Source organism: Capra hircus, chromosome 5 (assembly GCF_001704415.2).
Source record: "Capra hircus breed San Clemente chromosome 5, ASM170441v1, whole genome shotgun sequence".
Taxonomy (NCBI): domain Eukaryota; kingdom Metazoa; phylum Chordata; class Mammalia; order Artiodactyla; family Bovidae; genus Capra; species Capra hircus.
This window is the reverse complement of record NC_030812.1, coordinates 4,739,540-4,757,298: the sequence shown is the minus strand read 5'-3', so window position 1 is coordinate 4,757,298 and position 17,759 is coordinate 4,739,540. Positions and strand designations below refer to the sequence as shown.

General features: G+C 38.3%; 1 protein-coding gene across 3 annotated transcripts in view; it reads right to left on the bottom strand.

The window, feature by feature from the left end:
• GLIPR1 (GLI pathogenesis related 1) overlaps nt 1-3,810 on the bottom strand; it is a 60,433-nt gene extending 56,623 nt beyond the window's left edge. The window contains exon 1 of one of the 3 annotated variants that reach the window (XM_018047568.1): nt 3,794-3,810. The gene's annotated coding sequence lies outside the window, so the exon portion shown is untranslated. Of the gene's footprint in view, nt 1-27; nt 195-3,793 lie in introns of those variants that run through there. The other 2 variants (XM_018047567.1, XM_005679730.3) reach the window with 2 other exon arrangements.

Genomic DNA, 17,759 nt, shown 5'->3' with positions numbered 1-17,759 from the left:
TCTCACCGATCAATCTTTACCCCTCACCTGGAATATGGTGATGATCTCCTCAGCAGTCTCCTTGCTTCCTCCCCTGCTCCTGCATTACGTTCTCCTCCCAGCAGTCAGAATTGTCCTTTTATGGTTTAGGTCAGTTATATATCACCCCTCTGATCACTTGGACATGAGTAACACGTGGGAACTACTTCCGCATTGTTTCCATTTTTGCTTGCGTGTGGCCCCAAACATGAACAGCTTCTGGGGGTTGCAGTTTAGGAGTAGCTTTCTAGACTTCCTCACAGCCAGCAGCTGTAGAAAAATCCCGTTGCTAGCATTTCTTACACAGAATCAGCCAGATCTGGGCATTGCTCTAGGACTGTTTTCACAGAACCCTCACCCATTCTGTCAGCTACATTATTTGCTTTAATAAATACTTTCTCTGCTTAACCTTGTCCCAGTGGCTTATTCTGTATCCACCAAAGAATCCTGACTCTTTTTTAGGGCGTGCCTAGTGGCTTGTGGGATCTTAGCTTCCCAAACAGGGGTTGAACCCAGGCCCTGGGCAGTGAAAGCCCTGAGTCCTAACTACTGGACCACAGAGAATTCCCAGGAATCTTGGCTTTTTGAAAAGGAAAACCAATACCTATCAGTCCGCTTCAGAAGAGGCCCTCCAGCTTTTAACCTTTTGGTGTACTTCTTTCAGTGTTTTGTGTTCATATAGATACATTCACATACATATATATGTTTTTTAAATATATATGTAAAATACACATTCAGAAATTTGTTAAAATTATGTGGGCATAATTTTGATTCTGGGAAAAACTGAGGGTCAGAAGGGAAGGGTACAACAGAAGATGAGGTGGTTGGATGGCATCACTGACTCAATGGATATGAGTTTGAGCAAGCTCCGGGAGATAGAGAAGGACAGGGAGGCCTGGCGTGCTGCAGCCCATCAGGTCGCAAAGAGTCGGACATGACTTAGTGACTGAACAACAGCAACATATGCAGAAATTTGTTAAATGTGGGCATAATTTCATGCAATTTAGTATACTGTTTTTTTTTCTCTACTTACCACTATTTCATAAGTACATTTTTGGTCACTATGACTTTTCATAAAGATTTTGAGGGCTGTACAATGTTTCCTCAAATCATTATGAGTGCCTCATAACATTACATAACAAATTATTGTTGGACATTCAGATTCTTTTTTATTTTTCTTCATTATAAATAATGTTGCTGTGGATATCTTTATATATAAACCATATATAGTAGGATTGATTCATAGAAATAGAATTACTGAGTAACAAGATATGAGTGTTTTAAAGATTTCACATAGAGAATGTCCAATTACCCTCAGAGCTTGTACTAATTTGCACTTCCATCATTATCATATGGACATTAAGACCATATAGTATCTTTATAATTTATTTATTTTTTTATTGAAGGATAATTGCTGTAAAGAATTTTACTGTTTTCTGTCAAACCTCAACATGAATCAGCCATAGGCATACATATATCTCCTCCCTGTTAAACCTCCTTCCCGTCTCCCTCCCCACTCCACCCATCTAGGTTGATACAGAGCCCCTGTTTGAGTTTCCTCAGCCGTACAGCAAATTCCCATTGGCTATCTATTTTACATATGGTAATGTAAGTTTCCATGTTACTCTTTCAATACATCTCACCCTCTCCTCCTCTCTCCCCATGTTCATAAATCTATTCTCTATGTCTGTTTCTCCATTGCTTCCCTGCAAATAATTTCTTCAGTACCATTTTTCTAGATTCCATATATATGCATTAGAATATGATATTTATTTTTCTCTTTCTGACTTACTTCACTCTGTATAATAGTTCTAGGTTCATCTACCTTATTAGAATTGACTCAAAGGTGTTCCTTTTTATGGCTGAGTAATATTCCATTTGTGTATATGTAACACAACTTCTTTATCCATTCATCTGTCCATGGACATCTAGGTTGCTTCCATGTTCTAGCTATTGTAAACAGTACTGCAGTGAACAATCAGATACATGTGTCTTTTTCAATTTTTGTTTTCTTGGGGTATATGCTAGGAGTGGGATTGCTGGGTCATATCAGAAAAAGCAAGAGAGTTCCAGAAAAACATCTATTTCTGCTTTATTGACTACACCAAAGCCTTTGACTGTGTGGATCACAATAAACTGTGGAAAATTCTGGAGGAACTGTAAAGATGGCGGAGGAATAGGACGGGAAGACCACTTTCTCCCTCACAAATTCCTCAAAAGAACATTTCAACGCCGAGCAAACTCCACAAAACAACTTCTGTAGGCTGGCAGAGGACATCAGGCAACCAGAAAAGCAGACCCTTGTCTTCAAAAACAGGTAGGAAAAAATATAAAAGACGAAAAAGGAGACAAAGGAGGTGGGGAGGGAGCTCCGTCCCGGGAAGGGAAGCCCGTCCCGGGAAGGGAATTTTAAGAAGAGAGGTTTCCAAACACCAGGAAACACTCTCCCTGCCGAGTCTGTGGCGAGCCTTGGAAACACAGAGGGCAACATAACAGGAAGGAAAAATAGATAAATCATTAAAACCAACAGATTGCAAGCCCAACAGTAACTCCCCCAGCGGAAAAAGCACAGACGCCTGCATCCGCCACTGGGAAGTGGGGGCAGGGCAGGGACGCGCAGGCTGCAGTGCTTTGTAAGAATCGGGCAGGAACGCCCCACACACAACCAGAACGATCTAACTTGGGCTAGCAAACCAGACTGTGGGATAGCTACCATGCGAAAAGCTCGAACATAAGACACTGCCAGGACCGAGCACAGAACAAAGGACGGAACGGAAAAAGCTGGCTGCAGACCATCCCCCGCCGGGGACAGGCAGCCAGAGCCGTAAGGACTGGAAAGGGGCAATTGCAGACCCGGAGAGACTTTACTTACCTAACTGCAAGCAGGCTTCTTTGCTAAGACTTCTGGGGGTGCTGGACAGTCACCATCTGCCTCACGGGGTGCGCCAGCAGTCCACCCAGAAAGCTGAGCAGCAGCGGCGGAAAAGGTGACAAGCCGCGGCGATCGCGCTCACCAAACTCCTGAGCTACTCGGACCTGGCAAGGGCACAAAGCTCAGTCCCAGCCGAATCTGTGCCTCTGAGGGCTGCCTGAGCGCCGAACCTGAGCGGCTTGGACCGGGGAAGTGCACGCAGCCTAGGGCCGGCCCCAGACGGTTCCCGGCTGAGCATCCTAGAGCCGGAGCGGTTTGTGCGCCGCGAGAAGGGACAGGTCAAGCGGGGCTGAGACACTGTGTGCACAGGACAGTGCTATTTGTTTGCAGCATCCCCCCTCCCCACAGCGCGACTGAACTAGTGAGCCTAAAAAACCAGCAAACAGAAGAAGTTAAACAGAGGAAACCACCTTGGAAGTGATCCCACATGGCCCACAACATCAGAGAAGGGCCAGAAATATTTTTACTATTTTTAAAATCATTCCTTTTTTTTTGTTTGTTTGTTTTTGTTTTTTCTTTTTTTTCTAACTTTTTTTAATTGCTAAGTCTTCTATTTCTCCTCTAATTTTTATTTCTATAACCTACTATTACTATTTAAAAAAAAACAAAGACTTTTTTTTTTTTAAAGGCAAACACCATATATAGTCTTTGGATGGTTGTTGGTGGTTTTTTTTTTTTTAATAATTCTTTTTTTTTTCTTTCTTCCTTTTTCCTTCTGTTTCTTTTCTTTAATATTGTATTTTTGAAAATCCAACCTCTACTCTAGATTTTTAATCTTTGCTCTTAGGTTTTTGTTGTCAAATTTGTACATTTAAAAACCCAAACTTCACTACCCAAGTTTACCTGAGAGCGAGATTACCGGCTTGACCACTCTCTCCTCCTTTGGTCTCTCCTTTTTCTCCACCAGGTGGCCTCTGTCTCTTTTCTCCCCCATCTCTTCTCTATCCAACTCTGTGAATCTCTGTGTGTTCCAGACGATGGAGAACACCTAAGGAACTGGTTACTGGCAGGATTTGTCTCTCTCCTTCTCATTCCTCTCTCTTATCCTCCTGGCCACCTCTGTCTACTTCCTCCCTCTCCTCTTCCCCGTATAACTCTGTAAATACCTCTGAGTGGTCCAGACTATAGAGTGCACATAAGGAAGTGACTACTGGCTAGCTTGCTCTCTCCTCTTTTGATCTCACCGCATCTCATTCCAGTTACCTCTAACTACCCCCTCCATCTTCTCTTCTCCTTGTAACTCAGTGAACCTCTCTGAGTGTCCCTCAATGTGGAGAAACTTTTCATCTTTAACCTAGATGTTTTATCATCGGTGCTGTATAGATGGAGAAGTCTAGAGGCTACTGTAAAAATAAAACAAAACCAGAAGCAGGAGGCTTAAATCCAAAGCCTGAAAACATTAGAGAACTCTTGAATTCAGGGAACATTAAGCAATAGGAGCTCATCAAATGCCTTCATACCTACGCCGAAACCAAGCTCCACCCAAGGGCCAACAAGTTCCAAAACAAGACATACCACTCAAATTCTCCAGCAACACAGGAACACTCCCCTGAGCTTCAATATACAGGCAGCTCAAAATTATTCCAAAACCTTTGATGTCTCATAACCCATTACTGGTCACTCCACTGCACTCCAGAGAGAAGAAACCCAGCTCCACCCACCAGAACTCCAACACAAGCCTCCCTAACCAGGAAACCTTGACAAGCTACTGATAGAACCCCACCCACAGTGAGGAAGCTCCATAATAAAGAGAACTCCACAAATTACCAGAATATAAAAAGGCCACCCCAAACGCAGCAATATAACCAAGATGAAGAGACAGAGGAATACTCAGCAGGTAAAGGAACAGGAGAGTTGCCCATCAAACCAAACAAAAGAGGAAGAAGTAGGGAATCTACCTGAGAAGGAATTCCGAATATTGATAGTGAAAATGATCCAAAATCTTGAAATCAAAATGGAATCACAGATAAATAGCCTAGAGACAAGGATGGAGAAGATGCAAGAAAGGTTTAACAAGGACCTAGAAGAAATAAAAAAGAGTCAAAATATAATGAATAATGCAATAAATGAGATCAGAAACACTCTGGAGGCAACAAATAGTAGAATAACAGAGGCAGAAGATAGCATTAGTGAAATAGAAGATAGAATGGTAGAAATAAATGAATCAGAGAGGAAACAAGAAAAATGAATTAAAAGAAACGAGGACAATCTCAGAGACCTCCAGGACAATATGAAACGCTCCAACATTCGAATTATAGGAGTCCCAGAAGAAGAAGACAGAAAGAAAGATCATGAGAAAATCCTTGAGGAGATAATAGTTGAAAACTTCCCTAAAATGGGGAAGGAAATAATCACCCAAGTCCAAGAAACACAGAGAGTTCCAAATAGGATAAACCCAAGGCGAAACACCCCAAGACACATATTAATCAAATTAACAAAGATCAAACACAAAGAACAAATATTAAAAGCAGCAAGGGAAAAACAACAAATAACACACAAGGGGATTCCCATTAGGATAACAGCTGATCTTTCAATAGAAACTCTTCAGGCCAGGAGGGAATGGCAAGACATACTTAAAGTGATGAAAGACAATAACCTACAGCCCAGAATACTGTACCCAGCAAGGATCTCATTCAAATATGAAGGAGAAATCAAAAGCTTTACAGACAAGCAAAAGCTGAGAGAATTCAGCACCACCAAACCAGCTCTCCAACAAATTCTAAAGGATATTCTCTAGACAGGAAACACGAAAAGGGTGTATAAACTCGAACCCAAAACAATAAAGTAAATGGTAACGGGATCACACTTATCAATAATTACCTTAAACGTAAATGGGTTGAACGCCCCAACCAAAAGACAAAGACTGGCTGAATGGATACAAAAACAAGACCCCTCTATATGCTGCTTACAAGAGACCCACCTCAAAACAAGGGACACATACAGACTGAAAGTGAAGGGCTGGAAAAAGATATACCACGCAAATAGAGACCAAAAGAAAGCAGGAGTGGCAATACTCATATCCGATAAAATAGACTTTAAAACAAAGGCTGTGAAAAGAGACAAAGAAGGCCACTACATAATGATCAAAGGAACAATCCAAGAAGAAGATATAACAATTATAAATATATATGCCCCCAATATAGGAGCCCCGCAATATGTAAGACAAATGCTAACAAGTATGAAAGGGGAAATCAACAATAACACAATAATAGTGGGAGACTTTAATACCCCACTCACACCTATGGACAGATCAACTAAACAGAAAATTAACAAAGAAACGCAAACTTTAAATGATACATTAGATCAGTTAGACCTAATTGATATCTATAGGACATTTCACCACAAAACAATGAATTTCACTTTTTTTTCAAGTGCTCATGGAACCTTCTCCAGGATAGATCACATCCTGGGCCATAAATCTAAACTTGATAAATTCAAAAAAATCGAAATCATTCCAAGCATCTTTTCTGACCATAATGCATTAAGATTAGATCTCAATTACAGGAGAAAAACTATTAAAAATTCCAACATATGGAGGTTGAACAACACACTTCTGAATAACCAACAAATCACAGAAGAAATCAAAAAAGAAATTAAAATATGCATAGAAACTAATGAAAATGAAAACACAACAACCCAAAACCTGTGGGACACTATAAAAGCAGTGCTAAGAGGAAAGTTCATAGCAATACAGGCATACCTCAAGAAACAAGAAAAAAGTCAAATAAATAACCTAACTCTTCAACTAAAGCAACTAGAAAAGGAAGAATTGGAGAACCCCAGAGTTAGTAGAAGGAAAGAAATCTTAAAAATTAGGGCAGAAATAAATGCAAAAGAAACAAAAGAGACCATAGCAAAAATCAACAAAGCCAAAAGCTGGTTCTTTGAAAGGATAAATAAAATTGACAAACCATTAGCCAGACTCATCAAGAAGCAAAGAGAGAAAAATCAAATCAATAAAATTAGAAATGAAAATGGAGAGATCACAACAGACAACACAGAAATACAAAGGATCATAAGAGACTACTATCAGCAGTTGTATGCCAATAAAATGGACAACGTGGAAGAAATGGACAAATTCTTAGAAAAGTACAATTTTCCAAAACTGAACCAGGAAGAAATAGAAAATCTTAACAGACCCATCACAAGCACAGAAATTGAAACTGTAATCAGAAATCTTCCAGCAAACAAAAGCCCAGGTCCAGACGGCTTCACAGCTGAATTCTACCAAAAATTTCGAGAAGAGCTAACACCTATCCTCCTCAAACTCTTCCAGAAAATTGCAGAGGAAGGTAAACTTCCAAACTCATTCTATGAGGCCACCATCACCCTAATACCAAAACCTGACAAAGATGTCACAAAAAAGGAAAACTACAGGCCAATATCACTGATGAACATAGATGCAAAAATCCTCAACAAAATTCTAGCAATCAGAATCCAACAACACATTAAAAAGATCATACACCATGACCAAGTGGGCTTTATCCCAGGGATGCAAGGATTCTTCAATATCCGCAAATCAATCAATGTAATTCACCACATTAACAAATTGAAAAATAAAAACCATATGATTATCTCAATAGATGCAGAGAAGGCCTTTGACAAAATTCAACATCCATTTATGATAAAAACTCTCCAGAAAGCAGGAATAGAAGGAACATACCTCAACATAATAAAAGCTATATATGACAAACCCACAGCAAACATTATCCTCAATGGTGAAAAATTGAAAGCATTTCCCCTAAAGTCAGGAACAAGACAAGGGTGTCCACTTTCACCGCTACTATTCAACATAGTTCTGGAAGTTTTGGCCACAGCAATCACAGCAGAAAAAGAAATCAAAGGAATCCAAATTGGAAAAGAAGAAGTAAAACTCTCACTGTTTGCAGATGACATGATCCTCTACATGGAAAACCCTAAAGACTCCACCAGAAAATTACTAGAGCTAATCAATGAATATAGTAAAGTTGCAGGATATAAAATCAACACACAGAAATCCCTTGCATTCCTATACACGAATAATGAGAAAGTAGAAAAAGAAATTAAGGAAACAATTCCATTCACCATTGCAACGAAAAGAATAAAATACTTAGGAATATATCTACCTAAAGAAACTAAAGACCTATATATAGAAAACTATAAAACACTGATGAAAGAAATCAAAGAGGACACTAATAGATGGAGAAATATACCATGTTCATGGATCGGAAGAATCAATATAGTGAAAATGAGTATACTACCCAAAGCAATTTACAAATTCAATGCAATCCCTATCAAGCTACCAGCCACATTTTTCACAGAACTAGAACAAATAATTTCAAGATTTGTATGGAAATACAAAAAACCTCGAATAGCCAAAGCAATCTTGAGAAAGAAGAATGGAACTGGAGGAATCAACTTGCCTGACTTCAGGCTCTACTACAAAGCCACAGTCATCAAGACAGTATGGTACTGGCACAAAGACAGACATATAGATCAATGGAACAAAATAGAAAGCCCAGAGATAAATCCACACACATATGGACACCTTATCTTTGACAAAGGAGGCAAGAATATACAATGGAGTAAAGACAATCTCTTTAACAAGTGGTGCTGGGAAAACTGGTTAACCACTTGTAAAAGAATGAAACTAGATCACTTTCTATCACCGTACACAAAAATAAACTCAAAATGGATTAAAGATCTAAATGTAAGATCAGAAACTATAAAACTCCTAGAGGAGAACATAGGCAAAACACTCTCAGACATAAATCACAGCAGGATCCTCTATGATCCACCTCCCAGAATTCTGGAAATAAAAGCAAAAATAAACAAATGGGATCTAATTAAAATTAAAAGCTTCTGTACAACAAAGGAAAATATAAGCAAGGTGAAAAGACAGCCTTCTGAATGGGAGAAAATAATAGCAACTGAAACAACTGACAAACAACTAATCTCAAAAATATAAAAGCAACTTCTGCAGCTCAATTCCAGAAAAATAAACGACCCAATCAAAAAATGGGCCGAAGAACTAAGTAGACATTTCTCCAAAGAAGACATACGGATGGCTAACAAACACATGAAAAGATGCTCAACATCACTCACTATTAGAGAAATGCAAATCAAAACCACAATGAGGTACCACTTCACACCAGTCAGAATGGCTGCGATCCAAAAATCTACAAGCAATAAATGCTGGAGAGGGTGTGGAGAAAAGGGAACCCTCCTACACTGTTGGTGGGAATGCAAACTAGTACAGCCACTATGGAGAACAGTGTGGAGATTCCTTAAAAAAATTGCAAATAGAACTACCTTATGACCCAGCAATCCCACTTCTGGGCATACACACCGAGGAAACCAGAATTGAAAGAGACACATGTACCCCAATGTTCATCGCAGCACTGTTTACAATAGCCAGGACATGGAAACAACCTAGATGTCCATCAGCAGATGAATGGATAAGAAAGCTGTGGTACTATACACAATGGAGTATTACTCAGCCGTTAAAAAGAATTCATTTGAATCAGTTCTGATGAGATGGGTGAAACTGGAGCCAATTATACAGAGTGAAGTAAGCCAAAAAGAAAAACACCAATACAGTATACTAACACATATATATGGAATTTAGGAAGATGGCAATGACGACCCTGTATGCAAGACAGGAAAAAAGACACAGATGTGTATACCGGACTTTTGGACTCAGAGGGAGAGGGAGAGGGTGGGATGATTTGGGAGAATGGGAATTATAACATGTATACTGTCATGTAAGAATTGAATCGCCAGTCCATGTCTGACATAGGGTGCAGCTTGCTTGGGGCTGGTGCATGGGGATGACCCAGAGAGATGTTGTGGGGAGGGAGGTGGGAGGGGGGTTCATGTTTGGGAACGCATGTAAGAATTAAAGATTTTAAAATTTAAAAAAAATTAAAAATTAAAAAAAAAAATGAAAAACACAAAATGATATATCAAAACATAGAAATTAGTGTAACAACATTGGGGAAAGTATTGTGAAATCTTGAAACTAGGCAGGAAGAATTAATGCTGAAATCTTTGCTATGATACCTGTGACAAGTCTATTAAAGTAAAATTACTCATAAAAAAAAAATAAAAATAAAAGCAGCAAGGGAAAAACAACAAATAACACACAAGGGGATTCCCATAAGGATAACAGCTGATCTTTCAATAGAAACTCTTCAGGCCAGGAAGGAATGGCAAGACATACTTAAAGTGATGAAAGACAATAACCTACAGCCCAGATTACTGTACCCAGCAAGGATCTCATTCAAATATGAAGGAGAAATCAAAAGCTTTACAGACAAGCAAAAGCTGAGAGAATTCAGCACCACCAAACCAGCTCTCCAACAATTTCTAAAGGATATTCTCTAGACAGGAAACACAAAAAGGGTGTATAAACCCGAACCCAAAACAATAAAGTAAATGGTAACAGGATCATACTTATCAATAATTACCTTAAACGTAAATGGGTTGAACGCCCCAACCAAAAGGCAAAGACTGGCCGAATGGATACAAAAACAAGACCCCTCTATATGCTGCTTACAAGAAACCCACCTCAAAACAAGGGACACATACAGACTGAAAGTGAAGGGCTGGAAAAAGATACACCACGCAAATAGAGACCAAAAGAAAGCAGGAGTGGCAATACTCATATCCGATAAAATAGACTTTAAAACAAAGGCTGTGAAAAGAGACAAAGAAGGCCACTACATAATGATCAAAGGAACAATCCAAGAAGAAGATATAACAATTATAAATATATATGCACCCAATATAGGAGCACCGCAATATGTAAGACAAATGCTAACAAGTATGAAAGGGGAAATCAACAATAACACAATAATAGTGGGAGACTTTAATACCCCACTCACACCTATGGACAGATCAACTAAACAGAAAATTAACAAAGAAACGCAAACTTTAAATGATACATTAGATCAGTTAGACCTAATTGATATCTATAGGACATTTCACCACAAAACAATGAATTTCACCTTTTTTTCCAGTGCTCATGGAACCTTCTCCAGGATAGATCACATCCTGGGCCATAAATCTAAACTTGATAAATTCAAAAAAATCGAAATCATTCCAAGCATCTTTTCTGACCATAATGCATTAAGATTAGATCTCAATTACAGGAGAAAAACTATTAAAAATTCCAACATATGGAGGTTGAACAACACACTTCTGAATAACCAACAAATCACAGAAGAAATCAAAAAAGAAATCAAAATATGCATAGAAACTAATGAAAATGAAAACACAACAACCCAAAACCTGTGGGACACTATAAAAGCAGTGCTAAGAGGAAAGTTCATAGCAATACAGGCATACCTCAAGAAACAAGAAAAAAGTCAAATAAATAACCTAACTCTACAACTAAAGCAACTAGAAAAGGAAGAATTGGAGAACCCCAGAGTTAGTAGAAGGAAAGAAATCTTTAAAATTAGGGCAGAAATAAATGCAAAAGAAACAAAAGAGACCATAGCAAAAATCAACAAAGCCAAAAGCTGGTTCTTTGAAAGGATAAATAAAATTGACAAACCATTAGCCAGACTCATCAAGAAGCAAAGAGAGAAAAATCAAATCAATAAAATTAGAAATGAAAATGGAGAGATCACAACAGACAACACAGAAATACAAAGGATCATAAGAGACTACTATCAGCAGTTGTATGCCAATAAAATGGACAACGTGGAAGAAATGGACAAATTCTTAGAAAAGTACAATTTTCCAAAACTGAACCAGGAAGAAATAGAAAATCTTAACAGACCCATCACAAGCACAGAAATTGAAACTGTAATCAGAAATCTTCCAGCAAACAAAAGCCCAGGTCCAGACGGCTTCACAGCTGAATTCTACCAAAAATTTCGAGAAGAGCTAACACCTATCCTCCTCAAACTCTTCCAGAAAATTGCAGAGGAAGGTAAACTTCCAAACTCATTCTATGAGGCCACCATCACCCTAATACCAAAACCTGACAAAGATGTCACAAAAAAAGAAAACTACAGGCCAATATCATTGATGAACATAGATGCAAAAATCCTCAACAAAATTCTAGCAATCAGAATCCAACAACACATTAAAAAGATCATACACCATGACCAAGTGGGCTTTATCCCAGGGATGCAAGGTTTCTTCAATATCCGCAAATCAATCAATGTAATTCACCACATTAACAAATTGAAAAATAAAAACCATATGATTATCTCCATAGATGCAGAGAAGGCCTTTGACAAAAATTCAACATCCGTTTATGATAAAAACTCTCCAGAAAGCAGGAATAGAAGGAACATACCTCAACATAATAAAAGCTATATATGACAGACCCACAGCAAACATTATCCTCAATGGTGAAAAATTGAAAACATTTCCCCTAAAGTCAGGAACAAGACAAGGGTGCCCACTTTCACCGCTACTATTCAACATAGTTCTGGAAGTTTTGGCCACAGCAATCACAGCAGAAAAAGAAATAAAAGGAATCCAAATTGGAAAAGAAGAAGTAAAACTCTCACTGTTTGCAGATGACATGATCCTCTACATGGAAAACCCTAAAGACTCCACAAGAAAATTACTAGAGCTCATCAATGAATATAGTAAAGTTGCAGGATATAAAATCAACACACAGAAATCCCTTGCATTCCTATACACTAATAATGAGAAAGTAGAAAAAGAAATTAAGGAAACAATTCCATTCACCATTGCAACGAAAAGAATAAAATACTTAGGAATATATCTACCTAAAGAAACTAAAGACCTATATATAGAAAACTATAAAACACTGATGAAAGAAATCAAAGAGGACACTATTAGATGGAGAAATATACCATGTTCATGGATCAGAAGAATCAATATAGTGAAAATGAGTATACTACCCAAAGCAATTTACAAATTCAATGCAATCCCTATCAAGCTACCAGCCATATTTTTCACAGAACTAGAACAAATAATTTCAAGATTTGTATGGAAATACAAAAAACCTCGAATTGCCAAAGCAATCTTGAGAAATAAGAATGGAACTGGAGGAATCAACTTGCCTGACTTCAGGCTCTACTACAAAGCCACAGTCATCAAAACAGTATGGTACTGGCACAAATACAGACATATAGATCAATGGAACAAAATAGAAAGCCCAGAGATAAATCCACACACATATGGACACCTTATCTTTGACAAAGGAGGCAAGAATATACAATGGAGTAAAGACAATCTCTTTAACAAGTGGTGCTGGGAAAACTGGTTAACCACTTGTAAAAGAATGAAATTAGATCACTTTCTAACACCGCACACAAAAATAAACTCAAAATGGATTAAAGATCTAAATGTAAGATCAGAAACTATAAAACTCCTAGAGGAGAACATAGGCAAAACACTCTCCGACATAAATCACAGCAGGATCCTCTATGATCCACCTCCCAGAATTCTGGAAATAAAAGCAAAAATAAACAAATGGGATCTAATTAAAATTAAAAGCTTCTACACAACAAAGGAAAATATAAGCAAGGTGAAAAGACAGCCTTCGGAATGGGAGAAAATAATTGCAAGTGAAGCAACTGACAAACAACTCATCTCCAAAATATACAAGCAACTTCTGCAGCTCAATTCCAGAAAAATAAACGACCCAATCAAAAAATGGGCCAAAGAACTAAATAGACATTTCTCCAAAGAAGACATACGGATGGCTAACAAACACATGAAAAGATGCTCAACATCACTCATTATTAGAGAAATGCAAATCAAAACCACAATGAGGTACCACTTCACACCAGTCAGAATGGCTGCGATCCAAAAATCTACAAGCAATAAATGCTGGAGAGGGTGTGGAGAAAAGGGAACCCTCCTACACTGTTGGTGGGAATGCAAACTAGTACAGCCACTATGGAGAACAGTGTGGAGATTCCTTAAAAAATTGCAAATAGAACTACCTTATGACCCAGCAATCCCACTTCTGGGCATACACACTGAGGAAACCAGAAGTGAAAGAGACACATGTACCCCAATGTTCATCGCAGCACTGTTTATAATAGCCAGGACATGGAAACAACCTAGATGTCCATCAGCAGATGAATGGATAAGAAAGCAGTGGTACATATACACAATGGAGTATTACTCAGCCGTTAAAAAGAATTCATTTGAATCAGTTCTGATGAGATGGATGAAACTGGAGCCGATTATACAGAGTGAAGTAAGCCAGAAAGAAAAACACCAATACAGTATACTAACACATATATATGGAATTTAGGAAGATGGCAATGACGACCCTGTATGCAAGACAGGAAAAAAGACACAGATGTGTATAACGGACTTTTGGACTCAGAGGGAGAGGGAGAGGGTGGGATGATTTGGGAGAATGGCATTCTAACATGTATACTATCATGTAAGAATCAAATTGCCAGTCTATGTCTGACGCAGGATACAGCATGCATGGGGCTGGTGCATGGGGATGACCCAGAGAGATGTTATGGGGAGGGAGGTGGGAGAGGGGTTCATGTTTGGGAACGCATGTAAGAATTAAAGATTTTAAAATTAAAAAAATCAAAAAATTAAAAATTAAAAGAAAAAATAAAATAAACTGTGGAAAATTCTGAAAGAGATGGGAATACCAGACCACCTAACCTGCCTCTTGAGAAATCTGTATGCAGGTCAGGAAGCAACAGTTAGAACTGGACATGGAAAACAGACTGGTTCCAAATAGGAAAAGGAGTACGCCAAGGCTGTATATTGTCACCCTGCTTATTTAACTTCTATGCAGAGTACATCATGAGAAACACTGGACTGGAAGAAACACAAGCTGGAATCAAGATTGCCGGAAGAAATATCAGTAACCTCAGATATGCAGATGACACCACCCTTATGGTAGAAAGTGAAGAGGAGCTAAAAAGCCTCTTGATGAAAGTGAAAGTGGAGAGTGAAAAAGTTGGCTTAAAGCTCAACATTCAGAAAACGAAGATCGTGGCATCTGGTCCCATCACTTCATGGGAAATAGATGGGGAAACAGTGGAAACAGTGTCAGACTTTATTTTGGGGGGCTCCAAAATCACTGCAGATGGTGATTGCAGCCATGAAATTAAAAGATGCTTACTCCTTGGAAGAAAAGTTATGACCAACCTAGAGAGCATATTCAAAAGCAGAGACATTCCTTTGCCAACAAAGGTCCGTCTAGTCAAGGCTATGGTTTTTCCACTGGTCATGTATGGATGTGAGAGTTGGACTGTGAAGAAGGCTGAGCACCGAAGAATTGATGCTTTTGAACTGTGGTGTTGGAGAAGACTCTTGAGAGTCCCTTGGGCTGCAAGGAGATCCAACCAGTCCATTCTGAAGGAGATCAACCCTGGGATTTCTTTGGAAGGAATGATGCTAAAGCTGAAACTCCAGTACTTTGGCCACCTCATGTGAAGAGTTGACTCATTGGAAAAGACTTTGATGGTGGGAGGGATTGTGGGCAGGAGAATAGGGGACAACAGAGGATTAGATGGCTGGATGGCATCACTGACTCGATGGACGGGAGTCTGAGTGAACTCCAGGAGTTGGTGATGGACAGAGAGGCCTGGCATGCTGGATTCATGAGGTCGCAAAGAGTTGGACACGACTGAGCAACTGAACTGAACTGAACTGATGGTGGTTTTATTCCTAGTTTTTTAAGGAATCTCCATACCATCTTCCATAGTGGCTGTATCAGTTTATATTCCCACCAAGAGTGCAAGAGAGTTCCTCTTTCTCCACATCTGTAATTTATTGTCTGTAGACTTTTTGATGATGGCTGTTTTGATAGATGTGAGGTGATATCTCATAACAGTTTTGATTTGCATTTCTCTAATAATGAGAGACATTGAACATCTTTTCATGTATTTGTTAGCCATCTATATATCTTTTTTGGAGAAATGTCTGTTTAGGTCTTTTCCCCACTTTTGATTGGGTTGTTTTTCTGGCATTGAGTTGTATGAGCTGCTGGTATATTTTGGAAATTAATCCCTGGTCAGTTTTTTCATTTGCTATTATTTTCTCCCATTCTGAGGGTTGTCTTTTCACCTTGCTTATAGTTTTCTTTGCTGTGCAAAAACTTTTAAGTTTAATCAGGTCCCACTTATTTACTTTTGTTTTCATTTCCGTTACTCTGGGAGGTGGGTCATAGAGGATCTTGCCTTGATTTATGTCATCGAGTGTTCTACCTATGTTTTCCTCTAAGAGTTTTATAGTTTCTGGTCTTACATTTATGTCTTTCATCCATTTTGAGGTTATTTTTGTGTATGGTGTTAGGAAGTATTCTAATTTCATTCTTTTACATGTAGCTGTCCAGTTTTCCCAGCATCATTTATTGACAAGGCTGTGTTGTCCCATTGTATGTTCTTGTCTCCTTTGTCAAAAATAAGGTACCCATAGGTGCATGAGTTTATTTCTGGGCTTTCTATCTTGTTCCATTGGTCTACATTTCTGTTTTTGTGCCAGTACCATACTGTTTTGATTACTGTTTGCAGTATCATCTGAAGTCAGGAGGCTTGACTCCTCCAGCTCTATTCTTTCTCAAGACTACCTTTTCTATTTGGGGTCTTCTTTGCTTCCATATGAATTGTGAAATTTTTTGTTCTAGTTCTGTGAAAAATGCCGTTGGTAATTTGATAGGGATCGCATTGACTCTGTAGATTGCATTTGGTAGTATAGTCATTTTCACAATATTGATTCCTCCTACCCTGAAACATGGAATATCTCTCCATCTGTTTAGGTCATCTTTGATTTCTTTCATCAGTGTCTTATAATTTTCTGTGTACAGTTCTTTTGTCTCCTTAGGTAAGTTTATTTCTAGATATTTAATTCTTTTTGTTGTAATGGTGAATGGGATTGGTTCCTTAATTTTGCTTTCTGATTTTTCATTGTTAGTATATAGAAATGCAAGTGATTTCTGTGTACTGATCTTGTATCCTGCAGCTTTGCTAAATTCACTCATTAGCTTTAGTAATTTTCTGATACTATCTTTAGGGTTTTCCATGTATAATATCATGTCATCTGCAAACAGTGAGAGGTTTACTTCTTCTTTTCCAATTTGGATTCATTTCTTTTTCTTCTCTGATTGCTGTAGCTAGGACTTCCAGAACTATGTTGAATAATAGTGGTGAAAGTGGACATCCTTGTCTTGTTCCTGATCTTAGGGGGAATTCTTTCAGCTTTTCACCATTGAGATTAATGTTTGCTGTAGGCTTATCATATATGCCCTTTACTAGTTAAGGTCAGTTACTTCTATGCCCATTTTTTGAAGAGTTTTAATCATAAATAGGTGCTGAATTTTGTGAAAGACTTTTTCTGCATCTGTTGAGATCATCATATGGTTTTTATCTTTCAATTTGTTAATATGGTACATCACATTGATTGATTTGTGTAAGGACCATATAGTATCTTAAGCATCAGAGCTCTGTGTTATATGTACCTGTTTGTGCATATTGTCAAAGAGAACCAGAGCCAGACACTAGTTAAGGCAGTAAAGATAGATTTAATTTGGAAACAATTGCAATGGGGGAAAAAAACTAGTTTTTTTCTGTCGTTTTAATTTACCCTTTATTATTGGAGATTGAATTATTTTTTACATATTCATGTATCTACCATTGTTTTGAATTCTTTTCCCATTTAGGTTGCTACTTAACATCGAGCAGAGTTCCTTGTGCCCGACAGTAGGTCCTTATTGGTTATTCATTTTAAATATAGCAGTGTGTACATGTCAATCCCAAACTCCCTAACTATCCCTTCTTTCCACCCTTCTATCCTGGTAACCATTAATCCATTCTCCAAGTCTGTGAATCTGTTTCTGTTTTGTAAATAAGTTCAT